Source organism: Equus asinus, chromosome 5 (genome assembly GCF_041296235.1).
Source record: "Equus asinus isolate D_3611 breed Donkey chromosome 5, EquAss-T2T_v2, whole genome shotgun sequence".
Classification (NCBI taxonomy): Eukaryota; Metazoa; Chordata; class Mammalia; order Perissodactyla; family Equidae; genus Equus; species Equus asinus.
The window spans coordinates 98,350,705-98,364,526 of record NC_091794.1 but is presented as its reverse complement, the minus strand read 5'-3'; the positions used below and the strand labels follow the sequence as shown (position 1 = coordinate 98,364,526).

Sequence of the window (13,822 nt, the reverse complement as noted above, 5' to 3'; positions counted from 1 at the left end):
ATTTTTATCTTCCATCATGTTTATTTCTATAATTCATTCCAATACTCATATCTACTCAGCCATATTAAATAATGGAAAACTCTATTTCAAAAATATTAACATAAAAATTCAAACGGCCAGCCCTGTGGCTGAGTGGTTGGGTTCGAGCTCCACTTTGGTGGCCCAGGGTTTCACCAGTTCAGATCCTGGGCGCGGACATGGCACCGCTCATCAGGCCATGTTGAGGCAGTGTCCCACATGCCACAACTAAAATATACAAGTATGTATTGGGGGTATTTGGGGAGAAAAAGCAGAAAAAAATTTTTTTGAATTTAAAAAAAGGGAAGATTGGCAACAGTTGTTAGCTCAGGTGCCATCTTTAAAAAAAAAAAAGATTCGATTCACTCTACGTTCATTTCCACAGTTTTTTGAGTTCATTACTAGGGATTTTACCATCCTTTGACACATCTAACAAAGATTTTACTGGTGAATTACTGAATACCTTAAAGTTGAATATAATATACTACTAAAATATAATTCTGTTATTTGGGTTATGACTCAATCATACTGCCGAAAATTCTTTTACATGTGGGTGTGTGGGCTGCTACAAGAATTTAGCCCAGACTACATCTTAAGAAACCTACTTCATTCACTATCTTCCTTTTCAACAGCTAGCAAATATGTAACAAGACTTCTTTTGTTTCAGTTTTAATGAATTGCTGTTTAACTGTCTCATGCAAGTATCTCTGTGTTCGAAAAGATGAAAGCAAATTTAGAAAGAGGCCGTTTATCTTAACAGGTATAGTTGTCACCCTCTCTTAAAGCTCCAGAGCGTATACAGTGGAGCAAAGAACCAGGTAAATAATAAGTACTGAAAGAACTGAATTTTAAAATACTATAAATTACCACTGACTAAGCACACACCACGAGTCCATCATTGTGCTGGGCATATCCTCATAAAAACTCCCTGTGGCAGAGGCTGCTAGTTGCCCCACAATTTCTGTTTCTCCTGTCTTTCCTCAATAAAAGTAAAAGTAGTATATGAATCTTCCGGCAAGTGCCCTTGAAGAGAAGAAGTGGCTCTTTGTCCTCTCCCTTCTCCTTCTTGCTAACTGGAATGCAAACTTATAGGCTAGAGCTGGAGGAGTCCTCTTGGATCACAAGGTGCACTTGACCAACAGAGGGCATGCTCAAAAGACAGAACCTTGCACCCCTGACACCTCTGTGTGCCACAATGCTCAGGATCTGGTAACATACTAGTTAATGGAAGAATTCAGATTAAAATCAAGGGGTCTCTCCATTATACACTAAATAATATGTTAACACATTCACTTCTGTAGCACACATTTTTTTAAAACAGTAGGCAGGCTTATGGTAATCCTAATAATACTCAATCATAACAATACGGTCAGGACTATACCTTACTCATTTGCACAGGGCTTGCACAAAGCCCTACGTGCAATAAACTCTGCTGAATTAAGAAAGTTCACTTCAGGGGCTGGCCCCGTGGCCGAGCGGTTAAGTTCGCACACACTGCTTCGGCAGCCCAGGGTTTCGCCAGTTTGAATCCCGGGCGTGGACATGGCACCACTCATCAAACCACGCTGAGGCAGCATCCCACATGCCACAACTAGAAGGACCCACAACTAAAAATACACAACTATGTAGCGGGGGACTTTGGGAGAAAAGGAAAAATTAAAAAACAGAAAGTTCACTTCATAACGGGAAAGAAAACAGATAAAGGCTGTTGGTGCCTATTAGTTTGTCAATTTGACTAATTAGATACTGGTAATAAAATATTCCAAGTCCTAAGAGGATGTTAGGTACAAAAGGCCTGGTTTGCACTTCAACTTTACCAGGTCCCAGAACCAACCTATTTCAAAAGGAAAGAACACCTTCCTCCAGTCATGTGCCAAACCCTATTTTAGTATTAATCTAGAAAAGAAACTTAAAGGACATTTTTACTGAGAAGTAAAGGAATCATTCATTTCTTCGTCACTGTAACTCAAGAATCTTAACAAGCAATAGACTCCAAATCCAACAACAAGCATCATGCTGGTACTCAGAGCTCTCAGAAAAAGCACTGTCCAAATAATTACGCACACACTAATTTAACGTCCCTTATATAAGATGCATGACCTAATTAACTCACAATTGACTATGCCAGTTTTCTAGGCCAGGAGTCTCAACTTTAGTTGCACATCTAAAATCCTAACTTTGAAATCTGATTCAGAAGATGTCTGTATATTTTTTTAATTGCAAAACCAATTCCATTAAGCAGCCAAAACTGAGTACTATCCTAGTCTTACCACATTCTTAAACTTATGCTAATTAAGGGTAGCATTTTCTTCAATTTAAAAAAGTAAAAGATTATTTACTTGGATCTCTCAAGTCTAATGAAAATGTTAACTAACTTTGTTCAATGACTAAATGTAATGTTTCTCACACTGTTAAAACACACTCTCTCAATCTGTTTTAGACTGGCTTCTCTCAGAAGTGTATCACAATGTGTCTCTGTGAGGAAAGTATAATGTTCTCTAGACATCTATGGGTAACAAACACAACGACAAAATAGTTATCAAACTGATTTTCCAATTGCAAATATGGAAACAAACTAAAATAACAGCAGAGGAGAAACAATAAAATGTTCTTCCTTTCACTAAAATTCAAGGTCCTGATAGTCTAGGCAGAATTATTTATGCAGCAGGTTATAAAAAGATAAAAATAACAGACAGTAGTTTTTAGCAATGGATGACATGAAGACTACCATTTGAAAATGAGAAAAATTTACAAACTGCACAAAATAGGATCTGAGAAAAGCAGCCATATTCAGGGTTAGGCCTGAAAGATGGTTAATTACTTCCTTGTTTTATGAAACCTTTGATGCTTCACTTAAGCTCTTCAGCTAAAGAACTAAGGAAAAAAGTTGTAGCATCACTAAAACAAAAACCAAAGAACACTTTAAAATCATCCAGGGTAAAAATAAGATACTTTAAAGTACAATCACCTGCCCATCAATTTGAGAATGGTTTAGTAGATGTGTTATTCCATATTATAGAATACACATTTTTTTAAATGAGGAATAGCTGTATTATAATCATTACTGCTTACAATGATTAAGGTAAATATTATGTGCCAAATGTGCACTTTACCTGTTAACATTGACTCTCAAATAGTCCTAGGAACAATTACTCCCATTTTCCAAGAGAAAAATCAAAGTACAAAGCAGCAAAGTAGTCTGCCCAAGATGACACTATGTAAGTGGAAAGGTGAGACTCATCCCCAACAGTCCACTTTGACAGCAGGGATCTTAACCGCGTACCAAATTGCTGCTTTTTCTGTATAAGGTTATAGAAGGATGTCTATGACACACAAGGAAAAAGGACAGCTGCAAAACAGCGTGTGTTTGAATAGTACAATCCCATTTCTACTTAAGAAAAAACATTCCTTTCTGTATGCACAGTTGTAAGTTTGGTTTCTTTTTTTTAATACCAAAAGAAAAAAAAGATTAAGATTATGCTTACCAAGATGCTACAGTGCACTTTCTATTTTGTATGTTCCTGTGTTGTCTATATTTCTTACAGTAAATACAAGGTTTCAAAACAATATTTATCTTTAAAAGCTATGACGTAATGACATAAACTTTTAAGACAATGCAATATGCAGACTCTAGATTACTTTCCTATGAATATTTCCAATATTTACTATCAGTACACAACAACAACAAATGTCAGGAATAAAGACACACTTTAAAGAAAATTACCATATCATCAGTGATTTGCTAATTGTCATCATAGATAAAGAAGATAAGTTTTGCCCTCAAGGAGTTCACAGTTATTAACAGAAGATCAGGGAAATGCATGACTCACATCTGGTAGTCTGCCCTAATAATTCCAAAATCCTTTAATTCCACCTATATTTGTGCATCAGACACTTGTTAGGAACTAAGACAATCAGTACACATGAGGCACAAAGTCAGTCAACCAGATTCTTTCCAACGAGCTCCATTTCAACAAGTATGAATCTTACTAAATTTGCATACTCTATTCCAAAGGACTAAATTCTATTCAATTTAGGAGTGAAGTCAGGCATTCACTAGCTACCACCTGAAATATACTCAAAGCTTTTCTTATCAGTAGCTCCATCTACATATATTTTTAAAAGGCTCCCTTCTTTTGCAATAAAATTTTAAATTGATTAAGTTTGCTGAAAACAGGAAACATGAAAAACTTATTCAGCTAACAAGAAAGGGAAAAAAAGACTAAGTTAGCTATATAATTCAATATTTAAATATATTATTTCCTTAGCCAAATAGGAAAATTGTGGTTTAAGAAAAAAATGCTGGCTTCATTTTATAACTAATGGCATTCTATTTATTTCTCCCCCTTTGTTATGAAAAGGATTTAAAGTGGCTAATTAGAACACGTTTAATAAAGCAAAATAATATAAAGTAAAAGGTAAGACAGAAGAAAAATTCTAAATGGAACCACGAACCAAACCATTTAAAACCCACACAATAGCTAACATTTAATGTTCATAACCTTTGGTCTATTTTTAACATATTTCTCTTCATCTTTTAATCTACTTCTATAATTTATCCCCAGAAACACCTATTCAAATACAAAAAGTATTTGTATAAAGAATGTTTAGTGCAGCATCATTCATAATAGAAGAAAATGGAAATAACCAATAGATTAGAAGGAACTGATTAAAAGTTAGTTAAGGAGTGTTTCGAGTGAGCTTGGAAATGTTTGCTGCCACTGTCATGGTTTGTCCGCTAAACTAAGTTGTCGTTGTGTCCCAGAATATGGGCATGGGCAAGAAGGGCGACCTGCCTCGGCCCACACTCAGGAACGAATTCAAGTAGTTGAATTCGTAGTTCCAAAGAATGACCACAACCTCTTCATTAGAAGGTAAACAGAATTTGGTGATTATGGGTAGGAAGACCCCGTTCTCCATTCCTGAAAAGATTCGACCTTTAAAGGACAGAAATAATTTAGTTCTCAGTAGAGAACTCAAGTAACGTCCACAAGGAGCTCATTTTCTTCCCAAAAGTTTGGATGATGCCCTAACACTTACTGCACAACCAGAATTAACAAATAAAATGGACATGGTTTGGATAGTGGGAGGCAGTTCTGTTTATAAGGAAGCAAGGAACAAGCCAGGCCATCTTAGACTATTTGTGACAAGTATCATGCAGGAATTTGAAAGTGAGACATTTTTTCCAGAAACTGATTTGGAGAAAAACTTCTCCCAGAATATCCAGGTGTTCTTTCTGATGTCCAGGAGGAGAAAGGCCTTAAGTACAAATTTGAAGTATATGAAAAGAATGATTAATGTGAAGGTGTTTTCTGATTATTTTGTTCTCCCCTTCCCTCCAAAAAATTATATATTGTAACATTAGAAAAAAAGATTTAGTGACTTTAAATCTATTGATAATTCTTTCTAAACAATGTGTTTTTATCCCCCACTAATCTTAACCAGCCATATCGGATACCACTGGTGAAACATTTCTTGCTATACAGTTGAATGGCCATCAACGGTCAGGATTAAGTCCCTAAGTCCCTGGCACTTGCCTAGGGCAGCATATCTACCAAGACAGCCCAAGAGAGTCCAGGAAAATCCAGGAGAGTCTCCTGGCAGCATGAATTGAAAGCGTGGCCTGTAGAGATAGGAGCCAGACAGATGAGTCCAAAGGTCAGAAACGGGTTAGAAACAGAAGAGCTATAACTCAGATATTAAAAGAAAATTAGATCAAAATAGGGACTATGAATTACTCTATGCATATCGCATTTCTGAAAAAAGTTCTGTTCACCAGACAGGGAATCAGTCAGTTGACAACTCCAGTATATTCTGTAGGGATAGTAAAGAGGCAGGTAGGAGATTACCTTTTTGATGGTTAAGAGAGAAGGTCTGAGACCTTTAAAAACTGTTTCTGGGCCAGCCCGGTGACAGTGGTTAAGTTCCCACGTTTGGCTTCAGCAGCCCAGGGTCTGCCGGTTCAGATAACAGGTACGGACCTAAGCATTGCTTGTCAAGCCAGGCTGTGGCAGGCATCCCACATACAAAGTAGAGGAAGACGGGTACAGATGTTAGCTCAGGGCCAATCTTCTTCAGCAAAAAGAGGAGGATTGGCAGTAGATATTAGCTCAGGCTAATCTTTCTCAAAAAAAAAAAATGCGACTCATTACAAAAAGGAGTAATCTACTAACAAGCATATAGCTAAAATTAAAACTTCAAAGAGGTAATGAATTGAGAATGGATATTGAGAAAACAAAATTACTAAGTTAGAAACTAAACTTCAAAGAATTAAAAAAAGGAAAATGAAAACGTTTTACCCATGATGTTAGCAAAGATTTAAATTATTAGGCATCCAAAGAAACAGCAGTTTCTGCCCTGTAAACTGGAATAACTTTTTAGAGTGTAAGTTAGCAAAATCAATTAAAATTCAAAATATTCTGGGTTTGGACTCAGAAGTTTCACTTCTAGAAATTAATTCTGAACAGAGACATGGACTCAAGAATACTTGTTGAACCATTTTTTTAAAACTTGGAAACAGGGAAACAGAAGAAAAACTAAACAAGCAGGACTTCATCAGGTGAAAGAGCTTCCACAAGGCAAGGGAAACCAGGATCAAAACGAAAAGACAACCCACCAACTGGGAGAAAATATTTGCAAATCATATATCCAACAAGGGATCAATCACCATAATATGTAAAGAACTCACACAACTGAACAACAAAAAAACAAACATGGCCAGAGGTCATGAACAGATATTTTTCCAAAGATATACAAGATGGCCAATAGGCACATGAAAAACTGTTAAACATCACTAATTATCAGGGAAATGCAATTCACTTAGATATCACCTTACACCCATTAGAATGGCTATAATCACCAAAATAAAAAATAACAAATGTTGGAGAGGGTGTGGAGAAAAGAGGATCTTCATACACCGCTGGTGGGAATGCAAAGTGGTGCAGCCACTAGGGAAAACAGTATGGAGATTCCTCAAAAAATTAAAAACAGAAATACCATATGACCCAGCTATCCCACTACTGGGGGGATAAACAAATAACCTGAAAGTAACAATTCAAAGAGATTTATGCACCTCTATGTTCACTGCAGCATTATTCACAATAGCCAAGACATGGAAGCAACCCAAGTGCCCATCAAGTGATGAGTAGATAAAGAAGATGTGGTGTATACAGACACAATGGAATACTACTCAGCCATAAAAAAAGACAAAATTGTCCCATTTGCAACAACATGGATGGACCTAGAGGGTATTACATTAAGCAAAATAAGCCAGACTGAGAAAGACAAACACAGTATGATTTCACTCATATGTGGAAGATGATCAAACACACAGACAAAGAGAACAATTTAGTGGTTACCAAGGGGAAGGGGTTTGGGGGGTGGGCACATGGGATGAAGGGGGGCACTTACATGGTGACTGACAAATAATAATGTACACTAAAATTTCACAATGTTATAAACTATTATGATGTCAATTAAAAAAAACATGAGAGACCGGCCCTGTGGCTGAGTGGTTGAGTTCTCGCACTCCGCTTCAGCAGCCCAGGGTTTCCTGGTTCAGATCCTGGGCATGAACACGGCACCACTCATCAAGCCATGCTGAGGCGTCCACATGCCACAACTAGAAGGACCCACAACTAAAAATAAAAAACTATGTACCGGAGGACTTTGGAAAGAAAAAGGAAAAAGAAAAAAATCTTAAAAAAAAAAAAACATGGAAACAGCCCAAATGTCACTCAATAAAGAAACAACTAAGCAATGCCTATAAAATTTAACATTCTGCAATAGTTAAAAAGAATGAAGTACTGACAGAAAAATACCTTAAATTGCTAAGTGAAAGAAACATACTGTGGGGGCCAGCCCAGTGGTGCAGCAGTTAAGTTCACATGTTCCCCTTCAGCGGTCTGGGGTTCAGTGGTTGGGATCCTAGGTGCAGACATGGCACCGCCTGGCAAGCCATGCTGTGGTAGGCATCCCACATATAAGTAGAGGAAGTTGGGCACAGATGTGAGCTCAGGGCCAGTCTTCCTCAGCAAAAAGAGAAGGATTGGCAGCAGATGTTAGCTCAAGGCTAATCTTCCCCCCATCCAAAACAAAGAAGCATATTGTGTATAATACTCAAAATTTTTAATAGGTATTAATATAAGAAAAAATAAGTTAAGGGACATTCATACTAAGGAAGTCTAGTCCTTTCAAAAAATTTGGAGAGATATGTATTACTGACACACAAAACTATTCCAAGGTATTAAGGGAAAAAAACACTATAAAACAGCATATATCCTGTGACCCAATTTTAGTTAAAACAGGCATATAAAATAATCTAGAGAAAGATATCAAATGGTTAACGGAGGAGAAATGAAACTACAAGGAATGTCACTTACTAATGTATTTCTGTAATGTACAATAAGACACCTATTGCTTTTTTAGCATAAAATAAATAAAACTGATTATACCAAACATTTACTAAACATACAAAATATTTTTAAGATAGCAACTAAACAACAAAATGAAGCAAGTTCTTGTTTGAGAGATGGTTCTGGTATTCCAGAGCTCCAAATGTCTATGAGCTATCTTTTGGAGATAATACCCCTCCTCACAATAATTATAGTATCTGCTTCAATCATTTTTATAAATGAAATAGCATAAGACACTCAAGAAACAAAAGCACCTTGGTATACTGGGTTACTTGGTATACTTGATAGACAAATTTTAAAACGAAACTGAGATTCATTTGGGCCTAATCAGTATAAAGCAAAATATCTTGTCTCAGGGCACGAATTTTGATGAAATAAAACAGGTTAAAATAAACAAACCATTAGAAGAAAAAGAGTGGGTTGCAGCTTTTCAAAATATCTATCAAGGGGTATTTGTATTAGACCAGGCTTCTTTCTCACAATCCTTTTATTTCCTGTGCCTTGAAATATAGGATTCTCAAACTGCAAATCTTGGGTACAGCTATCAACACAGGAGAACACTAAAGGAGCTTAAACAAGTACTGATAAGCATTGTAATCTGTTAAATAGTTTAAGTCTTCAGAAAATGATTTTTGGTTTTTTTTTTTAAACATTTTTTTTTTTAGGAAGATCGGCCCTGAGCTAACATCTGCCACCAATCCTCCTCTTTTTGCTGAGGAAGATTGGCCCTGAGCTAACATCCATGCCCATCTTCCTCTACTTTATATGTGGGACACCTGCCACAGTGTAGCTTGAGAAGCAATGAGTAGGTCCGAACACAGGATCTGAACTAGCAACACTGGGCCGCCAAAGCAGAGCATGCAAACTTAACTGCTGCACCACCAGGCCAGCCCCTGATTTTTGTTTTCTATTGGCTACACTAATAATAGCATTATTTTTTGAGTACCAACTATGTGCCAGATAGTACAATTGGTATTTTGTAGAGAGGATCTCATTTAATCTAGAGAACAACTTGTGAGGTATCATCAGCCCCCTCTTACAGATAAGGAAAGAAGGGGGCTCAAAAACATTAGATTAGGGCCAGCGCAGCGGCATACTGGTTAAGTTCCCACACGCTGCTTCAGGAGCCTGGGGTTCACTGGTTCAGATCCTGGGCATGGACCAACACACCGCTCATCAAGCCATGCCGTGGTGGTGTCTCACATAGAAGAACTAGAAGGACTTGCAACTAGGATATACAACTATGTACTGGGGCTTTGGGGAAGAAAAAAAAGAAGAGGAAGATTGGTAACAGATGTTAGCTCAGGCCCAATCTTCCTCACCAAAAAAAAATAGATTAAGAGACCTGCCAAAGATCACATGATTACAAGTGACAGAACCAGAACCTAGGTTTATTCAGCTCTCAAGTTGTGCTCTTTCTTTTAAGTATTCCTGACCAACATCTGTTAAAGTATCCAGTAAGTATTTTATGCCTCATATTTTATCAAATTTAATTCGTCTGAAACAAAATTATAAATATATATTGTGATGTCACTTGAGGGAAATATAAATGTTCAAGTTTGAATGATAAGGTCTTACTGAAATGATTCAATTATTTGGTTTTCAGTACTATAGCTAAAATCTGATTACATGCAGGTCTCTATGTCAAAACCTAGCCAGTGTCACAAAATTCTGAAAGTATATGAAAGGCAAACATAAGGTTTTAACAGTTACATACACAAATCAGAAAGGTGATTTTATCTTTAAAATAATACATTAAAATAATCTATTAGATGAGGATGACAGGTGTCATCCAGTGTCTTGAATATGAGGAAAATTCATAGTCACAAGGAGTTTTTCACTTGAACAAGAAAGTCCAGAAACTATTACTACTATCAACGCAATAATGATAATGCAAAAATAAACCTCAGTTCTTCTAAAGCTAGTAAATTCCCAAGAGAGATGGTTATTTTTAGAAATTTTACCATTTCCACTTTACAATATCTATTTGTGAGAACATGATACAGGTCCAAAATCATAAGTGAAATATATTTGGAAAAATTGGGCATGAGAAATTCCACAAAACATAGATAGTATGCAAATATATAAAAAGCTGATCATATTGCAAACTTAACATGATTTATCTTTTTTTCTTGTTTTTACTGTTGCCAATCTTTTTTTTTTTTTTTTCTGCTTTATCTCCCCAAACCCCCCCGTACACAGTTGTATATCCTAGTTGCAGGTCCTTCTAGTTGTGGGATGTGGGACACCGCCTCAACGTGGTATGACGAGCGGTGCCATGTCCGCGCCCAGGATCTGAACCCTGGGCCGCCGCAGCGGAGTGCGCAAACTCAACCACTCAGCCACAGAGCCGGCCCCAACATGATTTATCTTAACAGAAATGATTTCTACTTCTATTAGCAATACTTTCCTTTAAAAAATTATTCCAAGAGGGGGCTGGCCCCGTGGCCGAGTGGTTAAGTTCACGCACTCCGCTGCAGGCGGCCCAGTGTTTCGTTGGTTCGAATCCTGGGTGCGGACATGGCACTGCTCATCAGACCACGCTGAGGCAGCGTCCCACATGCCACAACTAGAAGAACCCACAACGAAGAATACACAACTATGTACCGGGGGGCTTTGGGGAGAAAAAGGAAAAAAATAAAATCTTTAAAAAAAAAAAAAATTATTCCAAGAGAAAATAAAGGCACAAATACAGTAATGTGTCCTTGATGTCATGCCCCACCCACAAAACCTGAAGACAACATTCAATTCAGGCCTGTTACCCAACTGCAAGGAATCCATCTGCCAACCAACTCCACTGATTCACCTCATCCCTCATTCATAAATATGAATGGAAACTACCAAGGGACAGACGCTAAGAAAGTAAAGAACCAAAATGAAAACAGAACCAACGCTGACAGAGGGAGAGGGTGCAGGGAACAGAAAAAGATTTTTAAAAACTTCTAATTAGCACCTCTGGAAGGATTCAAGTCATAAAATAAGATACAATTGCTACCCCCCCGCCAAAAAGACCAAAAAGGAGGGAAAACAAAAGTTCTTGGATGTTAAAAAAATAATTGCCAGATTTTTATTTTTTTTATTTACATACCCTTCAATCCAGCAATTCTATAGGACTCTATCCTATTAAAATACTCACACATATATACAAGGATATGCACTACAGATTTTAATACCAAAAAAAAGAACCCTAGAAACTATACAAATATCCATCAATAGCAGGAGTTAAATAAATGATGCTAAAACTAGACTACAGAATAGTCTACATTATATGTATCAACATGACAAAGATTTACATGAAAAAGCAGTCAGTAAGCATGTGCAGTATAATCCTACTTATACTCTTTCTAAAATCATACATATAGGGACTGGCACACTGGCATAGTGGTTAAGTTTGCGCACTCTGTCTCAGCAGCCCAGGGATCACAAGTTTGGATGCCAGGTGCAGACCTACACACTGCTCAAGCCATGCTGTGGCAGTGTACCACATACAAACTAGAAGACTGACACAGATGTTAGCTGAGGGACAATCTTCCTCAAGCAAAAAGAGCAAGACTGGCAACGGATGTTAGCTCAAGGCCAATCTTTCTCACCATAAAAAAAAGAAAACCATATAATAACAATAATAGTAATAACTATTACTATATTACTATATAAACTTATAAAGTGCCATGTACTATTTTAAGCATATTATTTGTATTGACTCATTTAATCCTCACAATAGCCTAAGGCACCAGAGTTTATAATTACCCCTTTCTACATATGAGGACACTGGGGCACAAAAACGTTACATCACTTTCCCAAGGTACACAGCCACTAAACCATGAGAGCCAGGACTATGATCTACGGAACTCTAAATCCCCCAAGATCACACTTCACATTTCCAGTAGTTAGGATACAAACCAGAGACCAGCTCCAAAGTCCATCCTCGGAAAACCTCCATCTCTCTCCTTCTCCCTCCGTACCCGTCTTCCCCTTTCTGTCTCTCTAGCAACTTGTAAATGCATACAAAAAGATCTGTAAGAATGGACATGCTCAACTGTCAGCTGTGATAGCCTCTAGTGATGGGACTGGAAGTGAAGAGGGCTTTTCATATTTAAATATGTAATATAGAGGTATAAGTTTATACAGATAGCACAAAATTGTGAATCTGTATTCTTTATGATACATGTATTCTGCTAAGTTTTGAACCTAAACTAAGACGTCAATAAATGCATGGGTCTAGGATATAAACAGATAATTTTCAAAATGGGAAATAAAAACTAATAAACATGGGGGGGACTACATCTTATAAGTAATAAAAGTAATGCAAATTAAAATTGTATATGATTTTCACCTATCAAATTAACAAAATTGAAAAACTAGAATATTTAATGCCGGTAAGGGGCCGGCCCCATAGCTCAGTGATTAGGTTTGCGCACTCCGCTTCAGTAGGCCAGGGTTTGGCCGGTTCAGATCCTGGGCATGGACATGGCACCACTCGTCAGGCCATGTTGAGGCGGCATCCCACATGCCACAACTAGAAGGACCCACAACTAAAAATATACAGCTGTGTACTGGGGGGCTTTGGGGAGAAGAAAAAATAGAATCTTTATATATGTATGTATAGCAATATGCATCTATGATACTAATGTTCACACCGGCTGATCCAGTAGTTTTTACTTTATTAAGGAAGTATATGACATATTAAAAAACATTATACGCAAAGATATTAGTCTGAGCATCTTTTTTTTAAGATTTTACTTTTCCTCCCCAAAGACCCCCGGTACATAGTTGTATATATTTAGTTGTGGGCCTTCTAGTTGTGGCATGTGAGATGCCTCCTCAGCATGGCTTGATGAGCGGTGCCATGTCCACGCCCAGGATCCGAACCGGTGAAACCCTGGGCCACCGAAGCGGAGCGCACGAACTTAACCACTCGGCCACAGGGCCAGCCCCTCAGCATTTCTTTAATAGCAAAATTGTTAAATAATCCAGTAATAAAGGCTGTGTTTTAAGTATAAAGTGGTATAGCCATACACAGAAATATTATAAAACCATTAAAGAAGCCCTCAAAATATTTACTGACATGAGAATATATCAACGTGTTAAAATAAAAAGTAATTATTTACAGCATGATTTGTACCTATGCAAATATGAGTATGTGTACATAAGTATGTTTACGCCAACACATGTATACATAAATATGTATATATGTAAACAAAAATTCCTTCAAAGAAATATATCAAAATGCTAACAACAGTTATCAATGGGTGGTGGAATTGTAAGTGATTGTTTTTTTTCTTTTCTCCTGTGTTTTTTTACAATAATCGCAAATGGCTTTTCTGGGAAAGGGAGTCTTTTTTTTTTAAGCAGAAAAGCCTTTTCTCTTCATCATATTAAAAGAGAAATGA

The 13,822-nt window shown here is 37.2% G+C and overlaps 1 protein-coding gene and 1 pseudogene across 34 annotated transcripts in view; one reads left to right on the top strand and one right to left on the bottom strand.

Moving 5' to 3' along the window:
• The window catches only part of EIF4G3 (eukaryotic translation initiation factor 4 gamma 3), a 319,514-nt gene that overhangs the window by 279,871 nt on the left and 25,821 nt on the right, over nt 1–13,822 (bottom strand). The gene's annotated exons all lie outside the window — the stretch shown is intronic.
• On the top strand, nt 4,721–5,447 carry LOC106840015 (dihydrofolate reductase pseudogene; annotated as a pseudogene).